This window comes from Aulonocara sp. 'chitande type north' Nkhata Bay, linkage group LG12 (assembly GCF_057382095.1).
Source record: "Aulonocara sp. 'chitande type north' Nkhata Bay isolate Kocher_YH1m ecotype deep benthic linkage group LG12, A_spYH_male_GT1.1, whole genome shotgun sequence".
NCBI lineage: Eukaryota > Metazoa > Chordata > Actinopteri > Cichliformes > Cichlidae > Aulonocara > Aulonocara sp. 'chitande type north' Nkhata Bay.
The window spans coordinates 6,537,714-6,563,633 of NC_141355.1; the positions used below are offsets into that span (position 1 = coordinate 6,537,714).

General features: G+C 41.9%; 1 protein-coding gene across 2 annotated transcripts in view; it reads left to right on the top strand.

Annotated features, from left to right (window-relative positions):
• The first annotated feature begins 1,921 nt into the window (after positions 1 to 1,921).
• Positions 1,922 to 25,920, top strand: part of sema4c (sema domain, immunoglobulin domain (Ig), transmembrane domain (TM) and short cytoplasmic domain, (semaphorin) 4C) — a 110,539-nt gene continuing 86,540 nt past the window's right edge. For both annotated transcript variants that reach the window (XM_086313360.1, XM_086313359.1), the window contains exon 1: positions 1,922 to 2,603. The gene's annotated coding sequence lies outside the window, so the exon portion shown is untranslated. The remainder of the gene's footprint in view (positions 2,604 to 25,920) is intronic.

Sequence of the window (25,920 nt, forward strand, 5' to 3'; positions counted from 1 at the left end):
TAGTTTTGTTTTTCAAGAGCTGTACGGTGGAGCGTGCTGGCACTTTTGCCCCACATATAGCACATGCACCTCGTGGTCGGCTTTCTGTGTAGAGTTTTGATTGTTCTCCCGTGGGTTTCTTCTATAACTCTGGCTTTCACCCACATTGAAAGGACATGCTTGTTAAAGGGCATCCACACGTGAAGAGATTTGCTCATCATATATTGCTTTCTAGCTGATAGCTGGCTGTCAGAACATTCAAGGCTATGGTTGCCTAGGTAACCCTCTTCTGTATTTTCTACATTGCCACATGTCAATCAACAGCATTGTTCACTCTTGTTTGTAGTTACTTCAATCGCTCGCTTCAAAGTTGAGAAAAGTTTATCTTGGGACCTGTTTGTTTCACATCGCCAAGTGGTTATTTCGCTTTGTTGTTTGAAATTGCTAATTTATTACAGCTACTGTGTGGACGCCGCTTTAGAACACCTGTTGATTGCAAATTGCTCATAGGTATGGATGTGAGAGTGTGTGGTCGCTAGCCTCGCTGTGATAATCAGCACAGTGACACCAGATTTACCAGTACGTCACAGGACAGAAATGGACTTGTGACCTTAGCAGTCCACCAAATGGACTACCAACCTAAACCTAAATTGCCCATATTGTAAATGTGAGTGTGAATGGTTGTCTGTCTCTCTGTGTTAGCCCTGCGACAGACTGGAGATCTGTCCAAGGTGTACCCCACATCTCACCCAATGGCACCTGGGATAGGTTCCAGCCCTCAGTGACCCTAAACTGGGTAAGTGAGGGTAAGGCTTTCAAATTAGCTAAACATGAATGACGAAGGACTTTAACTCATATCGGAGGGAATAATGTTGCGTTTACTAGTAAAAGAATCCAAGACTTACCCCACTTAATATCATACTTAATATATCTGTCTTCTTCTGCTGAGACTGAGCATTTATTATAACGGCAGCAGATGAGCAGCATTTTGAGTTTTGAGAGCAATCAATAAGCGCATCATTAAAATGTGCAGAGGAGATGCAGATTACAAAATCTTAGAAAACTAAGATTAATGTTTCTTTATTTTCATGAGACGATTAGAGAATGAATACAAAAAAATAAACCTTTGTTACAGACTTCATCTGACAACAAGTTTAGTAACTTTATTAAAGGAAATAATAATTATAATGCCGCATTAACATCTGCTTAAGAGATGTTAAACAGTGCCGTGCGATACTGCAAATTTTGTTTGATTTAGGATTCATCAACAATTTGCAAATTCTGAAAAAAAATTTTAATGACCATAGTTTAATAACTATGATTTTTACTTTCCACAATACTTAGTTAACACAACAAAACAAACCTTTCAGCTTTTCATGTTTTGAAACTGGGATTTTTTTTTTTTTTTTTGAGACCTGGAATGTTTCTAAAACACTTTGGGTTGTTTTCATTTGCGCTGTTCACTTTTAATAAAGTAGATGTGACAGTCAACACAAAAAGGTTCAGACCTTTTTCATTGTTTATTATTGAGATGTATTTTTTAATTCCCGGAAAGTAATAATTAACACAACTGTGCACAACGTATCCTAGTACCAGTCCTATTCCAAGACCAGTGTTGATATCACTGCTATCATATTTGGATCCCACCTCTTATGCTAAGCTTGGTGGTCAGTGGCGTACCACCACCCAAGTCCTGGGTGTCAGATGTATGGAGTCGGAGGTATAAAGGGACTTTGACCTCAGGTTGGGGCAGACTTATTTTAAAAAGAAAGAAAGAAAGAAAGAAAGAAAGAAAGAAAGAAAGAAAGAAAGAAAGAAAGAAAGAAAGAAACGTGCATGTTCTACAGTAAATCTAATGACTGCCGGGGGGTCCTCTGCTGTTGACCCTTGTTCTGAGGGGCTAATGGGCCTGTTTGTGTGCTTCTTTGGGTTTTTTTTTTTTTTTTTTTTTAAATCCTCTCAGGTCCCTGCTGTGATGCGTACTGCAGAAGTAGGCTGGGGGCGCACACACGCTGCAGCGCCACGCACCCCTCACACACACTCCCATATACATCATTTCCATTGGACATTGGCACAGAGACGCAGCGCGACGACCACTCTGACATATCTGCTTGGTACGGACTGCCGGAACTTCTGAGACAGGGAGGCGGGTAGATCCTTTTAGCTGGTCCCAGATAGTGGATTCAATCCACGCTCTCGTTTCTTTCTTTGCTTTTTCCCCTTTCCTCCTCATTTTCTCCTCCTCCTCCTCCTCGTCTTCGCCTGGTTTCGTGTTACAAAGCCCAGGGAGGGAGTTGCGCGGAGAGCCAGTTCTGTGTGAAAAACTGAATGACAGGATCATATGGCTTGATTTGCCTTATAGTCCAAACATTTTTAGGAGGAAAAAAGGCATAGGGGACACGAGAGGAACTGCGAGAGAGAGCATCAGAAATTGATGAGGATGTGGAATAATTTATAACTCAAATTCAAAAACAAACGTGAGATAACGGAGAAAGCAGAGAGAGAGAGAAACAGAGAGGCAGAAACGGATACTGGCTCCAGTCGTCAGAGAAGGACGGAGAGCGGGGAGGAAAAGCGCAGGACGCATTGCCCGTGATCATCAGCACCATCACCGTAATAATAAGGTAAGTGTGCGCTCGTTATTTCTCGGCAATATTGCTTCCAGCGCTGTGAGGCGGCTGGATTTTAACACACTAACGAAGCAAGCAGAGGCAGAAAACATCCCAAACCCCGGAGCGTCCGAATCTCCAACTGTTGCCAAGAAGCCCACGTTTTTTTTAAATTTCTTCCTAAAACAGCACCATCTAAGGTGCAGTGCGTTTGTATAGACAGATGATTTGGGGTGTTTTGGGTTGCCAGTTTTGGGGCTCAATGCGATGCAACTTTATCCCCTTTTCGCGCTGTGTAAACACAGCGCACTGCCGTCAGGGGCAGTTGGAAGGGAATCAACTCCGGGCTTTTTTCTACTGTATTTCTGTGCATCTACTGTAATGTGCTGCCGCTGCACCTCCACAATCACAGCCCGGCAATGCTACCGCGCAGCAAAAACGCACAACGTGAAGCTGACCTCTCGGTGTATACTGGTGCAGCAGTCTGAGAATGATCTCTTTTGTGTCTGCCTGTATTTCAGGCTCTTAAGTTATGAGCGAGTCTGGTGCCTGACAAGACAAACTTTTAGGCACCTTCTTTTGCTTGGTAGTGCTTTTTTCCGCCTCTAATAACATCAATACAGATCCCCCTCGTAATCCTCACTCACTGTGGCCGCTGTCGTCTTCCTGCGAAGGGAAACTGCTTTGTAGATTTCAAAGTTTTCTGCACTTGTGCACATGTGTGGATTTTAGATTTGTGAAGAGGTTTTAAGTTTCAGATGCCAAGAAAGAAAGAAAGAAAGAAAGAAAGAAAGAACGGAGTCCCTTCAACTGCTGCCTGTATCCCTCAGTTAATACTCAAAAATGAAGCTCTTATGGTGACAATAATCCACTGGTTTGAGATATTACTTTGGAGTGGTTTCCTCCTTGTTCTTCTTTCCCCCTCTTTCTTTTTTCCTTTGCCTTAATGAAGTAAGTATTAGCTTCACTTGAGTGATTATTGTAATTACTGAGGAGGAGGAGGGTTGGAAGGTGGAAGGAGGGGCGTGTGTCCACACTGGACAGTGAGGAAGTGAGGGTTGGTGTAAGGAGGTGGTAGTTTAGAAGAAGGAAGGAAGGGTGTTGGATTGGGGGTCCCTGCAAAGGGCTGTTGCCATGTGGGACAGAGGAGATAGGTTTTTAGTAGTGATATCATACTTGAGGATCTGTTTTCTGACTGTGATATTTGTGTAACTGTCACAGGAGACTCCCTTTCCCTGTACCACAGGTGGGCGGGTGGCTTCTGCAGGTCTCTGTGCGTCCGCTTGTGTCACTGTGTCATTTGCAAAGATTAATGGAAGCAATAAGCGAGTAGAAATCAGAGTTAGCAAGTTGACATTTGCCGTGCAGAGGGATGTAGCAGTGGATAAGCCTGCCAAAATTCAATTCACCCACCTTTTAATTTGGTATAAATCAAGTTCACAGACTTTGAGGGGGAAAAAAGAAAAGTAGACACATAATCCTCACTAAAGGCACGCGCAGTATTGCACAGATTATTCGGCAGTGAAGCGGGTTACAAGGAGAGATCTTTCAAAACCAATTTAGTTGTTGAAGGATTCCTCCTGACATCTGCATTATTCCCAGGCTAAAAAAAACAAACTTAAAAATCCACTTTTATCCAGGGTGTTCGCAACAATGACACACACTCTGTCGCTCTCTCTCTCTCTCACACACACACACACACACACACACACACACACACACACACACACACACACACTGTAGCCCTCTCGCCCCAGATGTTAATGCCTCTATTGAGAGAGCCACAGGACTCCTGCCGACTCAATCTCTTCATTGTTGGACAGACAATGGACTCCACATCCTGACAGCCAGCCTCCTTCCTATATCCCCCTCATGCACTCCTAAAGCTGCTCCTCATACACATGCAGTGAAATGGCACACAGTCATCCAGGCTGATAGCGCACACATGTAAATGGCAATGCCTCTACAGGCACGTGCCCAGCTTCATTTGATGTTTTCATAAAAGCTGGACTGATGTGGAAAGTCTCCTACTGTTTGTGTGTGTGTTCCCGTCTTGTCTGGGTTTCATGCCATCCATGCTGGTCCCCTCTATTCCAAGGTTTTGCAACTGATTCGCTTTGACTGATGTGAGTGTTTTGTTTACAGAATGAAAAAAATGCTTGTTAAAGTTTCTTAAGAGGCGCATTGCAGCATTAGCCCCAAAGTTCTTAAATGTCCCATCGGAAAACTGCAACAAAGAACAAATCACAGGCAGTTTCCACACGTGGGGGTCAACACTGCGTCATAGACCATACGTCGTGACAGAGGCAGATGCCTCCTGTCTGCTCTGTGCCCGCCCGTTTGCGTGCGTTTAATCGTCACCCCAGTGTCACATGCATCACGTCAGCGCGACATGTACTGCAGCCCACAACCAAGCAGCTGAACACAGTAAAATGCAACAATGATGGGATCATTGCTGATTATGTAACTCATTTTGCATACGGGAACACACAGAGCCTGTGTTCACGCCGGCTGTGGTGTATCACGAAGGTATGGATCTGAATCCGCTCATCATAATTTCCTTGGAGGCTCTGTGTCTTTTGCAGAGCAACAGTTGATGTGCCAGCTTCCCACAGTAGGCTTTTTTCTTTTTTTTTTTCAAAACGTCCTTTCATCCCAGGACCGATTTAGTCTATCTGCTTTTCTTTGCTTAAAAAAAAAAAGGATCTCACAGAAACAGATTTTGTTTTGTTTCTTCTGTTTCACACTGGTCTGTATTTCCTGCTGAGGTGCAAAGAGTTCACATTTCGAGCTATGCCCTCTGTGTTCTAATGCAGCTCAAACATAATCGCACTGATTCTGTGGGGGGTTTTTAGAGCTCCTCGGTGTATGTGTGTGTGTTAAACAGAGATATGGTTCATGGGAGGCCAGATGCAAGGTCCGGAGAGCTGAAGCAGATGGGTCGTGTGTGTGTGTGAGGGGAACAACGTGTTGCAAGTATGGGCTGGAAAGGCTGATGTTTAGAGAAGGTGTTTAAAGGAACACTGTGGCAAATGTGTCAGGGTTCAGGTTCAAAGTGATATAAACCTTATGCTGTATGGATAAGACAGTGTGTGTGTGTGTGTGTGTGTGTGTGTGTGTGTGCACCTCATTGGTTTTTGCAGTTAAGCATGCCGTGTGAAAATGCGACAGAACTTTGGATTTCTTTACTTTGCACATTTGCATTTCTTCCTAATGTGAATGCATTACCGTTGAAAGACACTAAGAAAACACACAAGCATGTTAGTTGTCTCAGCAAATTCTGACGTTTCTTAAAACTGACGTGGTCGTCATTTATTGTCCAAGTACTACAGATGGCACTCTTCCTGTAACGCAGAGCACAAATTGTGCTCATGCTGAATGGTACACACACCACTGCACAACCTCCAGCCTCCGTCTCAGTTGCTTTAAGGCCTGCTGAGAAGTTTCCGTTAGGCAGCAAGGACGGATCCGGGGGGGTTTTGGCTGCGGCTGTGATTGCAGTTGTTCCGAGAGGAGAAGCTTTTTCTGTTCTGCAACTTACCCTTCCCTTTGAGCTTTTTCTTTTTCTCTCTCGCTCTCATCCTCTATCTCTCTTGCCCACTTACGCTCACATACACCCCCTCCACTCGTTTCGGCTCAACTCGAGTTGCATGATGAGGTCATTTTTGCATTGCCAAAGTGTAAACCCTTACCACTTATATAGCTCGACTTTAATTGAACAGACAAGTGCACATTCAGTCTACTGTGAATGAAAACTATGCTAGGATACTAGGGTAATCCTTTTTTGTGGCTCTAATAGTTGTGCCAGTACCTTGAATGCCCCGGGAGCAGCTGTTATAGATGTTCCTTTCATCTCTCCAAATCAATTCAGGTAAATTAAATGAAGTCTTACTGACATTATTGTCAAAAAATTAACAATATTGCCAAAAATTCACTACGCTCAGAATACAGAGTACAAAGGAGTAATAAATACATGTCACCCTCTGTGAATGATGCAGCCAGCCCCCCTCCCCCCATCATCCTTTGGGGCAATCAATAAATAAATAAGCCCTAAGGGACGAAAAGTGTTTCCAGGAAAGTCAGACTGGTGGAAAATCCAATATGGAGCAGAATGTTGGTCCTGGAGGCAAATATGTGCAGCTAGTATAGCTGTCTGCACCAGATTTTCATTATTTTTACAATATAGAAGTTTTGTTTATCAAAGCTTTTCATCCTGACCTGAAATCACCCCCCCCCCCCCCCCCCCGGCTTTGATCAATGCAGTTTTAAAGATGTCAGAATGCAGTGCAGTCATCACGCAGATCTAATTACTGTTGTCTGACACAAATGAATGAACAGAACCTTTGTGTCGTAGCTCCCTGCTATGACACAAAGGTTTGCCCCTTCTTTTTTTCTTTCACCACAAGTAAACACCCCTTTTCAGGACTTGCTCGGAGAGTTACTCGAGGCTTTTAGAGGAGTTCGGTGGAGTTTCTCTTGGTAGCTCGAGTCCTCTGCATTATTTATGCTGGGCAGAATGGAGGTGGAGGAGAGCCCTGACCTGCTTGTTTGTTACCAGCTGACCACTACTGGCCATCTGGTGCCTGCTAGCTACGCTATTTGTGTTTGTATCTAACAATAACTGGGTCCAAGTTTTTATGTAAAACAGGACACTTGGAGTTAGAAGGTTAAATTGAGTTTTGCTTACTTGAGATACAGAACAAATACATATGCATATATATAACATAGTACGTTTGGCGGACAGCAACAGAGGAGTGTGCATCTCTCTTTTAAAGATTATTTAAAAGAATAGTGTGAAAGTTGTGAGGCTGAATTCAGCAGATATTTCTGCAAGTTCGATCACTTTCTTGCTGAGATTTGATAGGATGCAGACCTAAAAGATCATATAGTGATGACAAGGTGGTACACATTTGAAAAGAATAAAACAAAATCTACTTCTGTAGCTCAATAGAGTCGCCAAACGTTTCACAAATCCATTTTTACGGTGAAACTTGTCGTAATATATCAGCGCACTTTCCCCCCGCTTCCTTAATGAGGGGCTACAGGAACAACAGCCCGGAGTTCACAGATAAAAACTGAACAGCTGATATTTTTTATGACAGCTTGAAGCTACAGTTGTTGATGCAGTGCTGCAACGTGCTACACAAACACATTTAATCAACAGCCGCAATCCCGAGAACAGCTGTATTTCTCAGATGGTCACAGGAAATAGTCGAGCCATGGCCAAGAGTGGCACCACTGAGTGTGGAAACGTCTTTCTCCTGCCTTTCGTTGGGAACGTCTTCAAATCAGGTTGTTTTGCTACGTCACATTTGAAGAGGAAGATTATTCAACTAATGGTAAATTCCTCTCTTGTTACTTATCTAATCATATAGCGTGCACACATTCATTTTACCCTCAGCTTTACTGATAAAACAAGAACATTTGGAGATTAAATGTTGAGAATAATCTCAGCCTAATGACTTCACAGAAATAAAGACAAATGTGTTATTGTGTGTGTTGCACTAGAATATTTAAGGACAGTGAATAAAAGGGTACCATGAGCTCCTGTAGCGGGGTTATCTGTTCCCTGTCTTCATCCATCTCTTCATCCCTTCTTCCCTCTCCGATTTTGTCCTTTCTCTTTTTGATTTATGCTCGTCTTCCTCCCTCACACTTTCTTTTACTTCTTCTTCTCATTCTCTCAGGCCTCATTTCTAGCCTCTGTGGTTTTGTCCTGCTTGGTCTCTCCTGCCTACTCTCCTTTCTGTATCTCTTCAGTCCTCTCCATATCTTCGGCCTGTCAAGACTCAGGATTCGCTTGCTGAAAAAGCTGGAAATATCACAACTGTTGAAATTCCTTTTCATCTTTGGTTTGCAGTGCAGGCCACTCAGTATAAATGTGAAAGCATCTGATTTACAAACATAGCTGCGGCACAGTTTAACTATGATCAGAGAAGAATGAACACTTGCTATTTAGACTTAAACTCATCATGGCTGATATACAATCACAGACACTTTATTAGGTACGCCTTGCTAGTATTGAGTTAGACCCATTTAACTGCTGTAACTGTTCGTAGCATTGATTCAACAAGGCTCTGGAAACATTCCTCAGAGATTGTGATCCGCATTGACGTGATAGCATCACACAGTTGCTGCAGATTTGTTGGCTGCACATCCTTGATGCGAATCATCCATTCCACCACATTCCAAAGTATTTGATACTAAGGGGCCCAAAGTTGGCCAAGAAAATATCCCCCACACCATTACACCATCACCAGTAGCCTGAATCATTGATACAAGGCGGGATGGAGCCACACTTTAATGGTGTTTACACCAAATTCTGACCTCTTTTTTTGGACCATTCTCTGTAATCCCTACAGATGTTTGTATGGAAAAAAACAGATCAATCAGCACTTTCTGAAATACTTTGGCACCAACACCCATGCTACTTAAAGCACTTAAATCAACCTTTCTTCCCTATTCTGATGCTAAGCTTGAACTCATCAGGTGGCCTGGACCATAGCCACATGACGTGCTGGTTGTGATTGGATGGTAAGATATTTGCATCAGCAAGCAGTTGAACGTGTGTACCGAATTTCACTCTACAAGCAACTGTACAATGACAATAAAAGTTCTAAAAGTTCTAAAAGTTCTAAGTTCTAATGAAGTGGCCTGTGAATGTATATTTATCGGTACATTAGTAAAGTGTGTAGCCTAAATTGCATAAAGAAAAATCTGAAATTACAAAAATACAATTTTCAGTCAGTCAATTTCACACAGTTTTATAAAGCCATAGATTGTGAGCAGAATCACTTGCTAAAGTGCTGTGGAACAGTAAAACTACAGCTGTTGATGTTTGACCTGAGTAAATAACAAAAACCACAGAGTCCACCTCTCTAATCCTGAACTGAACTCTTAGCTTAGATTAGATGAAAATCTAGAAACTAACGCAATTAGCCTGGTCTAGTCCGAAAGTTAAACAATGCTTTGTTTTACCTTTATAGCTTTGTTATAATTTATATATTAGCTTTTTGTTCAGAGCAAAACACAGAAAGCTGATGGGATTTGGAGGCTTCTGACTAAGCTAGGCTAACTGTTTCCTGCTAAGCTAAGTTTACGGACTTCTTGACTCTTTTACTACTTTCTATAAAATATGCATTGAAGATTAAAGTGAGAAACCACAAATCAGCTTGATAAAATAATTTAGCTAATAATTTATCATCATTTTCACAACTATTAAAGTGCCCTATAGCAAGTTTCAAACCGCACAACAGATACCATCTTGGCAGCCATTTTGTTTGTGTTTGAGTGCTGAACTTCCTTTTCCTGTTCTGTAGCTTATCTAGCAATGTAGACTATATTTTCGAAACAGCAACGCTTGTTGTTTAGGACAAAACTACAGCAAGTCCAGCTGAAGTAAGAAATGTTATGACACTTTGTTGTTATAGCAGTTGGCAAAGACGATAACCACTGGGTCAAGAACTGTGATTCTGACATGAGAGTGGAGTGGTTGTTTCTGATCTTCTCAGCTAACTCTTGGCATGAAAGCAAACACTTCTTTTGCCTCATGTTGATGTATTTCTTTAATTGCTGTTCGCATCTATAATTATAGTAGGCTACATAAATCAATACCAATCCATTTGCACTGCTTCTGGGTTTCCTATTTGTTTTTTTCATCTCCCGAGTCGAAGAGGGGCTCAGGGTAAGAAATCTCCATTATATTTGATACTTATTTAGTAATTTCCTTTTCAGATAGCAGATGGACCCATCTATCCTATCTGATGCTGCTTATTGGGTCTGCCCATGCTTGGCTGAGGCTGAAATTGTAAAGCTGGATTGGGGAAGAGATAGTAATATGCTCAGCCAAAACAAAAACCTTGTCCGTAAGCCAACTGTGTTTCGGGGGCACCGTGTAGATTGTTTAGCATGTTTCCTGAGGCCCCCAACTTGCACGTTAGTCAGCCGTTTGTTATTTTGCTTGTTCCAAGTCAGCAAATGCATTCTGGCTCAGTTGACTGGGCGATGTGTTGTGCAGAGAGGACCACTGGAGTTGTTCCCTTCTTTTGTTATTCAGGTCTTGGTGATACGTCAGTCCTGCTCTGAGCCATTGTGTATACGGAGGTTCCCATTGTTTACTGTCAGTTGCAGCATTGCTATGTGTGTGTGCATGGAGTATGCATATTCAGCTGCTTCTTGCCGTTTTCATTCATTATTTTGTCCTGGATAGTCTATGTAAATGTGTCCAGGCCAGCAGCAGAAGATAACAGTTAAAGTACTGGCTCAAACCCTGCATAACTAAGACTGTGTGTATGGGAATAATGATCCAGATGCAGTGCAGTAGGGGGTGTGTAAAGGAAAGTAGGCCCCTACCCTCCTCTTCCCCCGTGCTAACCAGAGCATGGTAGTTTGTTTTTATGACAGCCTTTTTTTGGCATTGTTCTGGTCGGATAGAGCTCGCCTTTCCTACCGTGGGACCGGCCGTTAGTGCAGGAAGTGCTGGGAGGGCACAACTTGAATGTACACACACACATGCTGGATTGCAGGCTACAGCACTCGCAACCCCTCCCAAGCTATCGCCCCACACTCACGCATAAAGTTTTGAAAGGACAATAAAAAAAGTTGCCCTGCGGCTCGTCGGCTGGTAAGCTGCAGCTTATCCAGGAAGGAGCTGCAGCCAGGCTAATGGCCTCTCTCCAGGGTAGGCTCTACAGAAGGGCCAGTGGAGGCTTATCGGCAGCAGAAGGGCCCCTACATGACTGCTCTCTGAGATCTCCACTGAGCTTGTGTGTGGGAGTAGCTTAGCTTTCGTAGCTAGAAGGAGGGTGAGCGCTATTCTGCTTTATTTCCTCCTGTGATTGTCGTGGGTTAGCTCGGCCTGTAGGAAAATTAGTTACTTATTACCATTCTCAGGTGAAAATACAGGTGTTTACCCAGTGTAGCACTTCTAAATTCAAAGATAACTATCCAACCTTATTGAAAAGTCAAGGTAGACTTCTACTAACCAAGCATTTCTTTCACATACTACAGGAAACTTTTGGTCAGTGCAAAGAGGATGGAAGGCAGTGTGTGCGCCATACTGTTCAAATGCCTACACATCTGTGGTTTATATCTTTGCCTTAATTGGAGACGTCTCAGTAAGGAGTCAGCGTGATTTGTAGAAAACAATGTAATGTGCGATGAAGAGGAGTGAGATGACTTGCCCCCTGTCTGACTAATCACATTTTGCCTCATGGATCTCAGCGTGACGTATCTACCTTGATCCACGTCCATGAATCACCGATCTCTTTCTTCATCTGTTGTGACTGAAATTAGACAACGGCACAGTCTTCATACCAGCTGCTAATACTGCAACAGAGAGGTATCATGTCACAAGTACCATCTAAAAGATTTATTAAACAAGAGCCGTGAAGAAAGAGGCAATGCAGGGAGTGAATCATTCATGCATATGCTAAACTCACTGTTTAACCAGTAAATGCAATGATATCTAACACTGTTCCACATGCAGTTAGCTTAAAAACCGGGACACATCCTCATAACGTTTGCTGATCATGAAGACGGCTTCAGTCTTCTCCTCTTACAGTTTTTCTCAGTCGCTTTGGTGCATTTCTCACAACAGAATTAAACATTGCACAACAGTTAGTTCAACCACCACAACATGTAGTCGTTTTGGCACAACCCTGTGGCGGTTTCACGTTCACTGCGTCCAAAGGCAAATGCCTTTGGACATGAAGCAGTTGAGTGAGTACAAATATCTAAAGAATGGTCACGTTTGACTTCCTATTCATCACTATCTCCTTTCTTTTATCATGAATGTCACAATTATTTATACTTGTACCGGCTGAATAGTCATTGTCCTTACAACTAATAGTCTTCATTGCATTGCTTGTGTCAGTGCACTCAAAATTGTTGAACATCTTGTCAAACACTTTGTACACCCATTTTGAAAACCCTATTTTTAAGGAGTTTCCATGAAACCCCTGCACACGTTTGTATATCTTGACGAAGCGGGATTCAATCTTGCAAAAGGCGTGAACGAAATCACATTGGAGAAATAGCCACCATTGATGTCCCAGGCCAACGAGGAGGAAATATTACAATGTGTGCAGCAATCTCAGAAAATGGCGTTCACACCCATATTCCTCGTATTGGTGCATACAATACACAACACCGGTTGGCTTTTCTGGACGCTCTTTATAGGGACCTAATCCCACAAAATGAAAGGGATGATCCTGGTGACAATCGGACAATGTATGTAGTGGTTTGGGATAATGTTAGCTTCCATCACTCTGCTGTAGTCGGGCAGTGGTTTGCAGCACACGACAGGATACTTATGGAGTTTCTTCCTCCTTACACTCCATTCCTAAATCCAATTGAGGAGTTTTTCTCTTCCTGGAGGTGGAAGGTATATGACAGGCATCCACATACCCAAATGACCCTGCTAGCAGCTATGGATGCAGCTTGTGATGACATCACAGCAGAGTCCTGCAGAGAGTGGAGTTGACACTCCAGAAGATACTTTCCCCGATGCATCGATAGAGCTGACATTCGCTGTGATGTTGATGCAAATATGTGGGCAGACAGACGGGAGCGTCTAGATATCAATGATTGATATGCAGCAGTGTCTGTTTTTCAGTTTTGTTTTTTTGTTTCATAACCACTGGAGTGAGGTTTACTGTCTAAGTGAGTTTATGTTTGCTGTAAAATGTTTGATTTACTGTATTTCCCCAGTTTGCACAATGCTGTGAACAGTTTCAATTAAATATTATCAAGAGTGCATATGGAGTGTCTTGATTTTCCTTTACAATTTATGGTTTTCAACATGCCATGCATGCTGTCCAGACTTGACATGTCATTGGGAAGCACCTACAAAGAAATCCGTCACAATGAGAACATGTTCAAACCATTTGATTTTGTGACCAAAGGTGCTGGTGTAATGACTTGTAATTGTGACAGCCCTGACACTTTGTTTGGTATCAGTACTTGCTTTTGATGAATGTATTGTCTGTTTTGCTCAAGGGATTTGTTGTTGATGCATTGACAACTTATTTTGGACACCTGACTTTTCTTTTTGATGGAGTGACTCACTTTTGCAAGTTATCCACCATGTTTTGCAGTTTGCACTAATTGTTTTGGGAAGTGCCTTAGTAGTGGTGGAGAGTTCAATTCTGTTGTGAGAAATGCACCAAAGCGACTGAGAAAAACTGTAAGACTCCTGTTGAGCTTCTTTCATTCACTTTTTCCACACTTAGCTTATCTCAGGCCATGCTATGGTTCTTGTTAGCACCTTAATGGTCTCACCTGAAATCTAGCACTAAATCCTCCTTTGAGTCTGTCTGTATGAGCAGCTGCAGACACAATAGCCCCTATTGTTGAGGGGCGGGTTTGAAAAAGAGAAAGCAATTCTGGACTGGCCCCTCTCGCCTACCCCCTGTCCTGCTGCAGACTCACCTCTGATCCGCAGGCTGGTTGCGCTCTCACCCATCTCCCGCTGCTCTTTTCCAGTCCACTGCTCTCTGCATGAAGCCTGACTCGTTTGAAGAAAGAGATGGAAAGAAAGGAAGATGCTCAGTGGGACGAGGCCTCAATAATACGACAGAAAGAAGATAAGAGGAGAGGGATTTCGACTGGGATGAATACAAGAGGAAAGGTTGGCAAGAGGTAAAAAAAAATAGAGAAATGTGTTCAGGTTGCCAGGTTTGGTCAACTCTTAGAGAGAGACGGCAATTGGAAAAGCAAAAAGGAAGCCGGCTTGCCCAGACAACGGCCCTGAGAAACCAAGATAAGAGCTGACCAGCAGTCAACAATTACACCATCAATTTCCAGTCTGGCTTTTGCCTTCTCACTCTCTTTTTCAAGCTTACCACTCTTTTTTTTATTTCTCGGTACTGTCTCCTATTCTCTTCCCGCCCCTGTTGTCTCCACTCTTTGTGTGTTTTTCAACGATCTCTCTATGAGGATCCATTCATTATCATAGAGATAAACTCTTTTATCTTGTGTTTGGAGAAATAAATAAAAACTCTTTCTTGAAATATTTAATCAACTACTGAAGTTATGGATAGTTTTGAGGCATTTATAGCACATATCAAGTAGTTCAGCATGTGAAGCTATATAAGTTTAGCTGAACAATTAGCTACAGTTTAGAAAAACAGTGGTTGGAGACCGTGGCCCGGCCAAAATTATTGCGACTGTGTGAAATCTTACTGCCTCTGAAATAGCTGCTTTGAAAGCGGACGCCAGGTCTGTGATGACTCGTAGTCAATTACCGTCTTCAAACTGACGTTAGTGTGTCAGAGATAACGGTAAAATGGCGATAAGATGGAGTCGGTCTCCAATCAGTCTGTGATTAAATGGGGTCGGGCGGGCAATTACATGCTATCTGTTTATGATAATACGCTAGTTAACTGTGGTAAATTAGCAAAAGTCTCAAATCTGTTGTGTCTGCAGATTTGTCATTGTCTACATACACAGAAATTCACATTAAAGAGACTTTCATATTAACTACTGACAGACAAACAGAAACTCATCCACAGATATCGCGCTGTAGTTTTCCCAGACAAGAGGAGTTTGCTGTCTTATTGTTATTCTAGTGTGACTGACTCTAAAATTTGAGAGGTGCTACTTTGCACCAACATCCCAAATAGGGTCCAAAAGTCCAGTTAAATTAATTAAATTAGCAGAAATAAGCCCTAGTGACAGTAATCAACTACAGCTACCCCTGTCAGCACAGCCATCAATCAGAGTCATGTCTAACTTAAGCTTTAACAAAATCCAAAAGGGTAACTTATAAATAGGTTATACCCTGTTCAGCCTTTATCAAGGCAGAATTAAGCTACAAATATCAAAGGAGTTTTTTTGGACTAGACTGTAACACATGTTCTGACTATGGCCATTTTAACATGGGAGCCCAGAGGGAGTGACGGCCTCCTGTGGCTGTTTGCAGAACTGATTTTTTTGCCACTTATGTTTGATCGGCTTTTCAGAGGTTGCTGCCTGATAAAAAATGTTGTTTTTTAATTGTTGTTGTTAAATAAGTGTTTGATGTTGTGGAAAATTAGAAGCAGTTTGTTATCTGAACATTGCACGAGGCTTCAACAGTAACATTATCAAAATCAAGCAAGCCTCTTCCTAGTTTTGTGTTTCCTCCTTGAGGCGCATTGCAGAGACACATCCTGGTAGTCTTGCATACGATGTTTACCAAGATAAACCTTAAAGGAAATCTATTCTGATAGTTATTACTTGCTACTTTTATTTGAGGGAAGAAGGTGAATACTATACTACTTATGCTTTCAGCGCTCCTTCAAACAGTCCGTCGAGTACCGAAGGCCAGGTGTTTTCTGTCAATTGCTCACAATCTCACCTTCGCCAGCACATTCACACATTAACTGCCAAATGTGCGCATTTGCTCGCACACTTTTGCATGCTCAGTTTATCTTCCAGTGTTATTTTCTTTTCTTTCCCGTACCTATTAGGCAAAGTCTTTTTTAGGAACGTCAGGGAGGAGAGAACAGCTAACTCTTTATTATGACTTTTTTGCCTGAGGTTAGACCAGCCAGGGTGCACACGCACCCTCTCACGCACACACAAATTACGCAGAGGCGCACACACAGATAAACGCGGCAGCCCTCTGATTCAACACTTCAAAAAATCAATAATGTCTGTTTTGAAAAAGCCTTAAAGCTAATGCAAAGAGACGGCGAGGGAGTGAAGGGGGGTGCTGATGAACCCCAACAACAGGCACTTACAGCAGGCTTACTCTGCCTCTGTCTTGCTTGCTTTCTCTGCTGATTCTCGATAGATAGATAGATAGATAGATAGATAGATAGATAGATAGATAGATAGATAGATAGATAGATAGATAGATAGATAGATAGATAGATAGATAGATAGATAGATAGATAGATAGATAGATAGATAGATAGATGTGACGATTTTAAATGGGCTTCCCTTCTTAAAATTCATTGACAGTCCATCCCTCTATCCATCCTGTCCTCTCATATCTTTGTGGCCGAACAGCTCTGATTTGTGTACCAGGATTAAAATCCTCAAATTTGTCTTTCACTCCCTGTGGGAGAGGACTGTGCTTTTTAATTAATTGATTTTGAAATGAAGTTAGCTGCTGTGTCTGTCTGTGTGTGCGTGCACTGACGTGTCTGTCTGCGCGGCGGGTCTCTGTGTGGTTTCGGCTGAGTGTGTCAGAGTGTGTCCCCGATGCTTAGCTTGGTAAAGGAGGGGTGGGGTTGTGGGTTTTGCTGAGCGTGTGTCTGTATTTTTCTCGTTGCCTTTGTTGGAGAAGCTGCCGTAATAGATATCTAAATCTCCATCCGAAAGTGCAAAAACTATAATTTGTGTTTCTGTAGGCCTCATGTGTGTGTTTAGTTTAGTTTCTTTACAATTTGTTTTTCAAATTAATTGACAGCATGTGTGGATTGCTGTGGTTTGGCCGTTAGGTAAGGCAGATTCTCCTTGTCTTTCACATGTGTTTATGCTATCCTCAGGTGCTGGCTATAGCCTATGAATTATATATAAGAGCTTCAGTTGTACTCTTGGTTCTCAATCATACACTGAGGACCTTACCATAAAAGCTCAGTGGTTCCCTTTGCTTATTGGTCTGACTGCATCCATATGAGCACAAGCTCAAGTACTGAAAAGCGTCTTTCCTGCTGCAGTAGGTGTCATCGGGTCCGCACTATGGCATGACACATGACAGACTCACAAGGCTGGTAAACAGCCTCATCGCAGTGACTCAGAAAAGTCTACTTCTGATCAATCTGTTCTGCAGATTCTTCACCAAAACCAGATTCAGAATTAATGCTACACCCATTTTACTCACGGCTGCGGCCCTCTGGTTACTCATGAGCAGGAACTGCTTATGAGCCCCTTTTAACGTGAGCGCCTTTGCATTTGTTCACACTTTTTCATGAACGACAACCTGTGTGAGAGCCGTCACGGTGCTCTGTGTGTTTCTGACTTTTGTCACACGCAGCTGGGCGGACGCGCTCGAATGCTTTGTCCATGAGCTGCTGCAGCATTGTACGCCTGCCGTATTATGCGGCGCACACAAAGGTGCGTTCACCGTCGCAGCATGTTGCCACTGCGCTGGCAGCACATGGGGATTGTGCCGCTGATCAGTGGGGTTGCTTTGTGCATCACAGTGGCAGTGGTGGATCTGCTGCTTGCTGTCAAACCCACACCGTCTGTCGCAGTGTGTGCGTGTCTGTGTGTATTTCTGGTAATGTTTTTGTCAGCTTGTCTGCGTGTGGGTCTTTGTGTCTGAATATATGTGAGTGTGCATCTTTGTCTCTTTGTGAGCGGATGTGTGGATGTTTGTCTCTGATCCTGTGTATGTGCGTAAAGGCTGTAATTTTAGTGTTACTATTTATTATTATTATTATTATTACTATTAATTATACTAGCGCTATCTCCATATCATGTGTCTGTATTTGTGTATGTGTTAGCACAGTTACATGCATGATAGACAGATCTCCTGCTAGACTTTATTAACAGCATTTACTACAATCTCTGCTGGGTTTGTCTGAGTGAGATTAAGATGTGGGCACATGCTCACACATGCACACGGGGGGCTGGGGGCATCCATTGTAAAATCTTTGAAAACATGGGTTGCAGCATTCCAACACATTCACACGCACTCATCACACTGATCTCACATATTCTTGTTCTGTCATAATGTGCCACACTTCCCACACTTTAAAAAACCCATCACAAACAGGCAGTTTGTAATTAGTATGAAGGCTTTTTGAAGCATGCTGTGTGCTTCTCTTTTGTGGGCTGTTTCATTCACTATGAAATACCTTTGACTCAGAAACTCAAACACCTGGGAAAGTGCGCCTTAGTGTTGATACCAGACTACAAAGACATCAGGGTGTATCGCTGTCACTGTGAGTGGGTGAGTGTGTTTGCTGCATTTTGCAGTACCAGCAGCTGGAACCAATCGATTCGTCTTGCAGAAGGAATTGTTTGATTCTTTATCATTTAATTTATGTGAATAGTCTGCATTCAGTCATGAAACAAGCACTTCACTAGTAAATGATAAAATTAGCTTTTTTTTATATATACTTAAACTAACAGAAAAATCATGATGCAAAAGGAATCACCACAACAGCTGCCAGCACCAGGCGTCAATAGACCAAATAGGCAATATTAAAGTTCAGTGCAACAGCTCAGAAGCTTAATTAAAAAGACAAACTCAGGTTAAATTACTAGCTTCTGGAATGGCCTCAGGCACACAGGCCTAGACACCAATCAGCAATCACCTGGCAAACTCAGGCAACCAAAGGAAACCCATTCAAAAACCAACCCGCCAACCAAACGCCAATCCAAGCGGTTGGTGAGATGATGATGGAGGATGCTGGCTGCTGCTGGGTGAAACGTGGGTGCTGCACCAAAAACCTAGTTAACAGTGGACACCAGCAGATTGACTTGCCTGCAATAATCAATATTTACTCTCCAAGCTTTAGTGCAACTGGGAAAAAAACTGGAGTCAAACTGGAAACAGAGAAAGTTCACCTTCAAAGTAAAAGTCGTGGCTTTTGAAATGTGTTGGCTTCTGTATTAAGATACTACTTTTACTTTGAAGGTAGACATTCTTTGTTTCCAGTTTGTGATGCACTTGTTACAGTTTTAGTATTTATTGGCAAGTAGTTTTCAAATTTTTACAAAGAATCCAGCATCTGCCATACAATCTACTGTAAACTGTGGCAACCTGCTAGGGTCCAAAGCAATAGCAAGATGGTTTTCAGTACAGGACTGTGCAGATCTATGCAACCAGTTACATGCTAGCAACTGTAACCTCCAGAAATCACTCACACTCAGTTGGGGAATACCATTTTCCCCTCATGACTGATCATTATGTCATAGCCATATGTTAGCCTAGTTTTGTTAGTGTCATTTAACTGGGCATTTCTTTAAATTCTTTTTTCTCAGAGCACATTTGTGTTGGTGTGAACAACATGTGTGCAAACATGAGGTGAATAATAGCGGTTAAGAACCTTTATGTGCAGTGTGTATTGATATGCTAAGTATGTACTCGTGTTGCTTAATGCTAGTTAATGCTGAGTTTGTTTATTGAAAGATGAATTTTCAAATAAAGACTGAACTGAACATAAATCATTTTAATAAAGCTTTTCATTCAATCATTAAATAATGCTATTCATCAGTTCTTTAAAAAAATTATAGGAATTAAATCCTTTCCTGTAAGGTCAATATAGAGACATTACTGTGGCTTTAGAAACACACCCTAACTAAATAAATAATCCAACTCAAGTACAAGCATATGCAAAGGTTGCCATTCTTATGATAACTAAGAATGTGTTGAGGTGTGATCTTTTCTGAAGCTTGTAAAACTGAAGCGTATTGTTTTTTTAGTAAGATACAAACTAATATATATTACCATCATATCTTTACTCTAATTTCTTTTTCTCTTGGTGGATAAAAAATGATCAAGAAGTACTTCTCAGTTTGTAAAATAACTGCTAGCTAAAACTAGCTAATTTTTCAGCCATTGTAGATGTTGTTGTTTTTTATTCAGTATGCTAAGCTAGGTGAAAGGCTACATGCTAAACAAATTTGTACTTTTTAGTTTGGGAAAACAATAAACAAAAATGTTGAACCATTTTTACTTTGACATGGCTCATCATTTTTTAATTGCGACTCTTACTCTTCACAAAATAAAAACATCCATCTAAAAGGAAACCTGTGGTTTAATTGCATGAACATGAACACTGATAATTACAGATATTTAGAGATAGGTGGACTAATCAACCAGTATATGTGTTTTGTCTTTTGTTTTTTCATCATTAAAGCAGAGCCACGTGTTTCCTTATTTTCTATCTTTATGTTAAGTTTACCTAGCTTGTCGTCTGGCTTTAGCTTCGTATTTAGCATGCAGACATGAGAGCGGTATCAATCTCAAGATTCTGGCAAGAATGCAAATAACTGTGTTTCCCAGAGTGTGGAATTATGACTTCAAAGAAAAGTGGCCCAACAGAGACAGAGATGCAGTGGCAGGCAGCTAAATAGATTGGAAAAGAGGAGGCTGAGAGAAAGTCAGAATATGGGAGAGGGAGGAAAAAAGACAATGGAGGTTGAAATGAAGAAAGGTTATAGAGGGAGAACAGGAGCCTGAGAAGTGTCTGAGATGATGAAAGACAGTCAGAAAAAGTGTGATAGAGTGATGGAGACAAAAATAGGAAAGCAACGAATACGGCAGATAAAAAATGGAGTGGCAGAATGTGTGATTGTTGTGGCCAGAAAGTCTCTGATTTCTGCTTGGTGACCACAGTCCTCGTCTGCACTTCATTTATTGTTAGTCTTTATTTGATTTTTTTTATACTGCTGTCATTTTCCCCACTCCCTGTTTGCCACCCAGACACCCTGCCGCTTTTGTTTTTCCATTGCAGCAATAAAATGGCCTAGTTCTCGTCTCTTGCCTTGACTTGTAGCACCAGTGAATGCTTTTTTTCGAGGGCTTGCTGAACTGTACTTTCTAGTAATTTTGTAATCTGTGTTTATTTTGTAAGAGCAGTTGATTGAAGTGCTGTGGTTTGTTGTTTAGATTTTACTGTTGCAACTATTTACCTCAGTGGCCTTCATGTTTTAAATGAGGAGAATGCAGACAGTGCTTTTGAATTTCTCAGCATGGGCCTAAATTATCATAAAAACAGAATGACAGATTTCTCTTAAATTTGACGCATCCTTTTAAGCAGGCCAGTTTGTATTTACATGCTGCCAGTCTGTCTCAACATGCTGCCCGACACTGGCGTTGGTTGTGTGGAGATGTGGCTTCCATTGCAGACTGAGAACATTTTTCCCCCCATTTTAAATTGACTGCTGAGCCTTTGATTCGAGGGCTGACAGCATGTTTCAGGCTACCAATGAGCTTCACATTTCTCCGCATAAAGGTTTGTTTATGTTGATATTATTCAAAATGGTCTGCAATTTGTGACAGTTGATGGAAAGTTGAAAAAGCTTCCCAGTGACAAAGCCGCATGCGATGACAGTTTGCATGAATAAATTACAGGTTCTAGATCCTGAACTTTATGTCTGGGTTAGAATTAGATGAAGACGATTTTATTGAGCCTCATCTGTTATTGTGATGTAGGTGAAGTAATGATCTATTTTCTACAGCTTCTAGGCTGTCAGCCTGTTAAACCCAAGCTGCAGTTCCTCAAGTGGCCACACGAAGCTGGATCCAAAGCGAGTCAGTTTCTATAAATTCCCAACTATACAGCAAAAGCAAACAGTCTCTGGGATTGTGTTACACTTTTCAACAGTTTCACTCTTATAAATAGAGAGTGTTTGGTAAGTGTTTGCAGAGTGTTTGACTCAGTTTCCAGGGTATTCGGTTGTAGTATCTGGTACCAGGTACTTTTTGGTACCTACTTCAGTGTGTGAATGTGTGTTTGAAAATGTGGATGACTGAATGTAGTGTAAAGCGCTTTTGGGTCCATAGGGACTAAGTAAAGCGCTATACAAATACAGGCCATTTACATATAGGCGATCCATAAATGTGTCGTCAGCAGACTTCATGCTACCAATTGGTTAGTCAGTGGCGCCCCTGACTCAAGTCATGAGAGGGACTCAGTTACGAAAGCCAAAACCACCATTGGGGCAATTTTGCAGATCAATTTTTCATGGCTACCAGTGGTTGCAAGATAAAAACTGACCAGGCTTTGAGGCTTTTGTGACCAAGGCCTGAGTTAAAGTTAAGTGCAAAGCCGCTTTGATTGCTAGGCTAGGTAAGAAGCACTAGCCAGTTGCTATTAGTAGGCCTTACTTGGTGCTAATTCATATCACTGAACTAGCCTGAATGCCTTTACATGTTGGTAGTTGATGAATTAGCACTAATTAACAAATATGTTTGTCTGCACCTTGCACTCAAACTGTAAGGTTTGCTAACCAAATTAGCTAGCTCCACCCTCGCTTCCCAAAACGGCCATTCCTGACTCCAGAAAATGAATGCGGCAACAGCCAGAATATGTTGAGCCTCCATAACGTGTTGTTGTGCTGTATGCAGTAAAACCCTATAGTCAAACTTCCCATAAGGCATTGCAAACCCACCTTAAAAAATGTGGTTTGTATGATCTTTCCTTATCACACATCTAAAGGCCACGTCTCAAAGTTGATGAGAACAAATTGAATCCTGGTTGTTCTTTTGTAGTCTAACTCAAAAATCCATGAACCACAATTATCTGGCAAAAGTACAGACTAACACAATAAACATCCAAATTTACGAATTCAAATCAAACGTTGTCTTCCTTTCCCTTACCCTAATCAACTGAAGAGATTTAACCTTACAGTGTTACAGGCAATGCATTCAGCATTCAGCATCAAACGGCAAGCATTTAACAGGTTGCATTACATTTTAACGCAGTTTCTCGCTTTCCATTACCGCACCATTGATTCCGGTTAGGTTCGCATTCGAAATGGATCAAATGTGAGTGAGTCAAGGGTTTGGGTGGAGAGTTTCATCTCGACTCCCCCTGCTCCTGACAGTTTAAAGCACATCGAGCAATCGGCTCCGGGCTCTGTGATCTCATGACGAGGTCATATAATCCTCGTTGGTCACGGTGTCTGGGCCTGCAGTTGTTTACTGTTTAGCGACTGTGAATGTTGTTTAGCATGATACACCTACAAGCCTCCCTCAACAGCATCAACTACTTTATCCTGTCAGAGCGCACCAGAAAGTGAGCCCTCGTTGTAGAAACGCGGACGTCTCTGTGCTTTTAAAAGGGTTGAGCGATGTAACTCATACCAACAGCTCAGCTTGCTTTGGAAGAGCTGGCAGCATTCGTGTTTGTACCCTCCCTGTCTTTGCCATGTCTCCACTCCGTTGCATCCAAAAGAAGCACAAATACCATAAAACAGCTTTGCTGAGGTGGAAAAAGAAATTGCTTTTGAACCGAACGTTAAATGCAGCCTAACCAGAGCGAATGGTGAAATTTGCCAGCTGTTCTGAATTTACAGAGCAAGACGATCTGCTGAGGTTGAAATGTGTCACATGCTCCGTTCCCAAGCTCCCTTGACGATCTAGTGTGACTTATAATTTATCTTGTCACAGAGTGTACATCTTGTAACGGTTTTTTCACTCTAGCAAAATGATACAGCTCACCAGTGAATAAACATATACCCAGTTCATAAAGCTTTCATGCGTTTGTTTTTCCTGAGCTTCGCTGTAGTAAACACGCTGTTATATAAGTCACTCCTTGTGAAAGATGTTCTGGAACGAGCACAGTCATTATTTTAGTGGAGGGGTGGGGGGGCTTTTTACCACAGGCATGATCACTTGTTCATAATTGCATCGTGGACAACAAAAAAATATTATTTGTTTGTATATACAGTTCACATTTACAGAGTAAAGCTGTCACTAGACTACCAAGCATTACAACCAGTCATTTACCTCACAGAACACCTCCACGTCCCTATTAGTTGAAACTGATTACATGGCTAATTAACATGTTATTACAGGTGCACAAACACACACACATATATATATACACACAAGCTGTTTACACCAACATAAAATCTGCTTTTATTTTGACAAAAATGGGCAAAACAGACAGTTTCCCCACAAAGCAAACATATCATTAGCATTCCTGCACTTAGCTACAGTGCTGGAACAGATTGCACATAAATTGTACTCGGGTCAAACTAGTAAGGCTGCATTTAGATGCAGCTGACATCTTCATATGCTGTCAGTTTAATGGAACGCAGTGCATGTCTTAAAGGGGCTTTGCTAATGCCGAGAGCTCAATAACATTTCCTAGTGTGTTGTACACGGAGAAGACAGAACCACGACTTGATCTCAGAACCGTCACACCCCAAATTGTGACCACAACTGTGGATAGAAAGCCATCAAACAAGCATCCATGTGCGCTATGTTTAGAGTGGCCTCAGCACTCCATGCCAAACAAGATCCCTGCTGTTGCAGAGTCGGCCTCTACATGACGTATAAATGATGGATGCATCTACCATCACATAGTGTTTTGGTTAATGAAGGCCATTGTGAAGCTCAGACAGACTTTGTCTCAGCAAATCATCATAATCTTTATAATGATGATTCACAAAATAACATGAATTACATCAAAAAAGTAGAGAATGAAACCATAAACGTATCAGGAAGTGCACAGACATTTACCCAAGATTTCTGTGTAATTAGACATTTTTTAAACCATCTTTTGTATACAGTCTACAGGGAGTGCAGAATTATTAGGCAAGTTGTATTTTTGAGGAATAATTTTATTATTGAACAACAACCATGTTCTCAATGAACCCAAAAAACTCATTAATATCAAAGCTGAATGTTCTTGGAAGTAGTTTTTAGTTTGTTTTTAGTTTTAGCTATTTTAGGGGGATATCTGTGTGTGCAGGTGACTATTACTGTGCATAATTATTAGGCAACTTAACAAAAAACAAATATATACCCATTACAATTATTTATTTTTACCAGTGACACCAATATAACATCTCCACATTCACAAATATACATTTCTGACATTCAAAAACAAAACAAAAACAAATCAGCGACCAATATAGCCACCTTTCTTTGCAAGGACACTCAAAAGCCTGCCATCCATGGATTCTGTCAGTGTTTTGATCTGTTCACCATCAACATTGCGTGCAGCAGCAACCACAGCCTCCCAGACACTGTTCAGAGAGGTGTACTGTTTTCCCTCCTTGTAAATCTCACATTTGATGATGGACCACAGGTTCTCAATGGGGTTCAGATCAGGTGAACAAGGTGGCCATGTCATTAGTTTTTCTTCTTTTATACCCTTTCTTGCCAGCCACGCTGTGGAGTACTTGGACGCGTGTGATGGAGCATTGTCCTGCATGAAAATCATGTTTTTCTTGAAGGATGCAGACTTCTTCCTGTACCACTGCTTGAAGAAGGTGTCTTCCAGAAACTGGCAGTAGGACTGGGAGTTGAGCTTGACTCCATCCTCAACCCGAAAAGGCCCCACAAGCTCATCTTTGATGATACCAGCCCAAACCAGTACTCCACCTCCACCTTGCTGGCGTCTGAGTCGGACTGGAGCTCTCTGCCCTTTACCAATCCAGCCACGGGCCCATCCATCTGGCCCATCAAGACTCACTCTCATTTCATCAGTCCATAAAACCTTAGAAAAACCAGTCTTGAGATATTTCTTGGCCCAGTCTTGACGTTTCAGCTTGTGTGTCTTGTTCAGTGGTGGTCGTCTTTCAGCCTTTCTTACCTTGGCCATGTCTCTGAGTATTGCACACCTTGTGCTTTTGGGCACTCCAGTGATGTTGCAGCTCTGAAATATGGCCAAACTGGTGGCAAGTGGCATCTTGGCAGCTGCACGCTTGACTT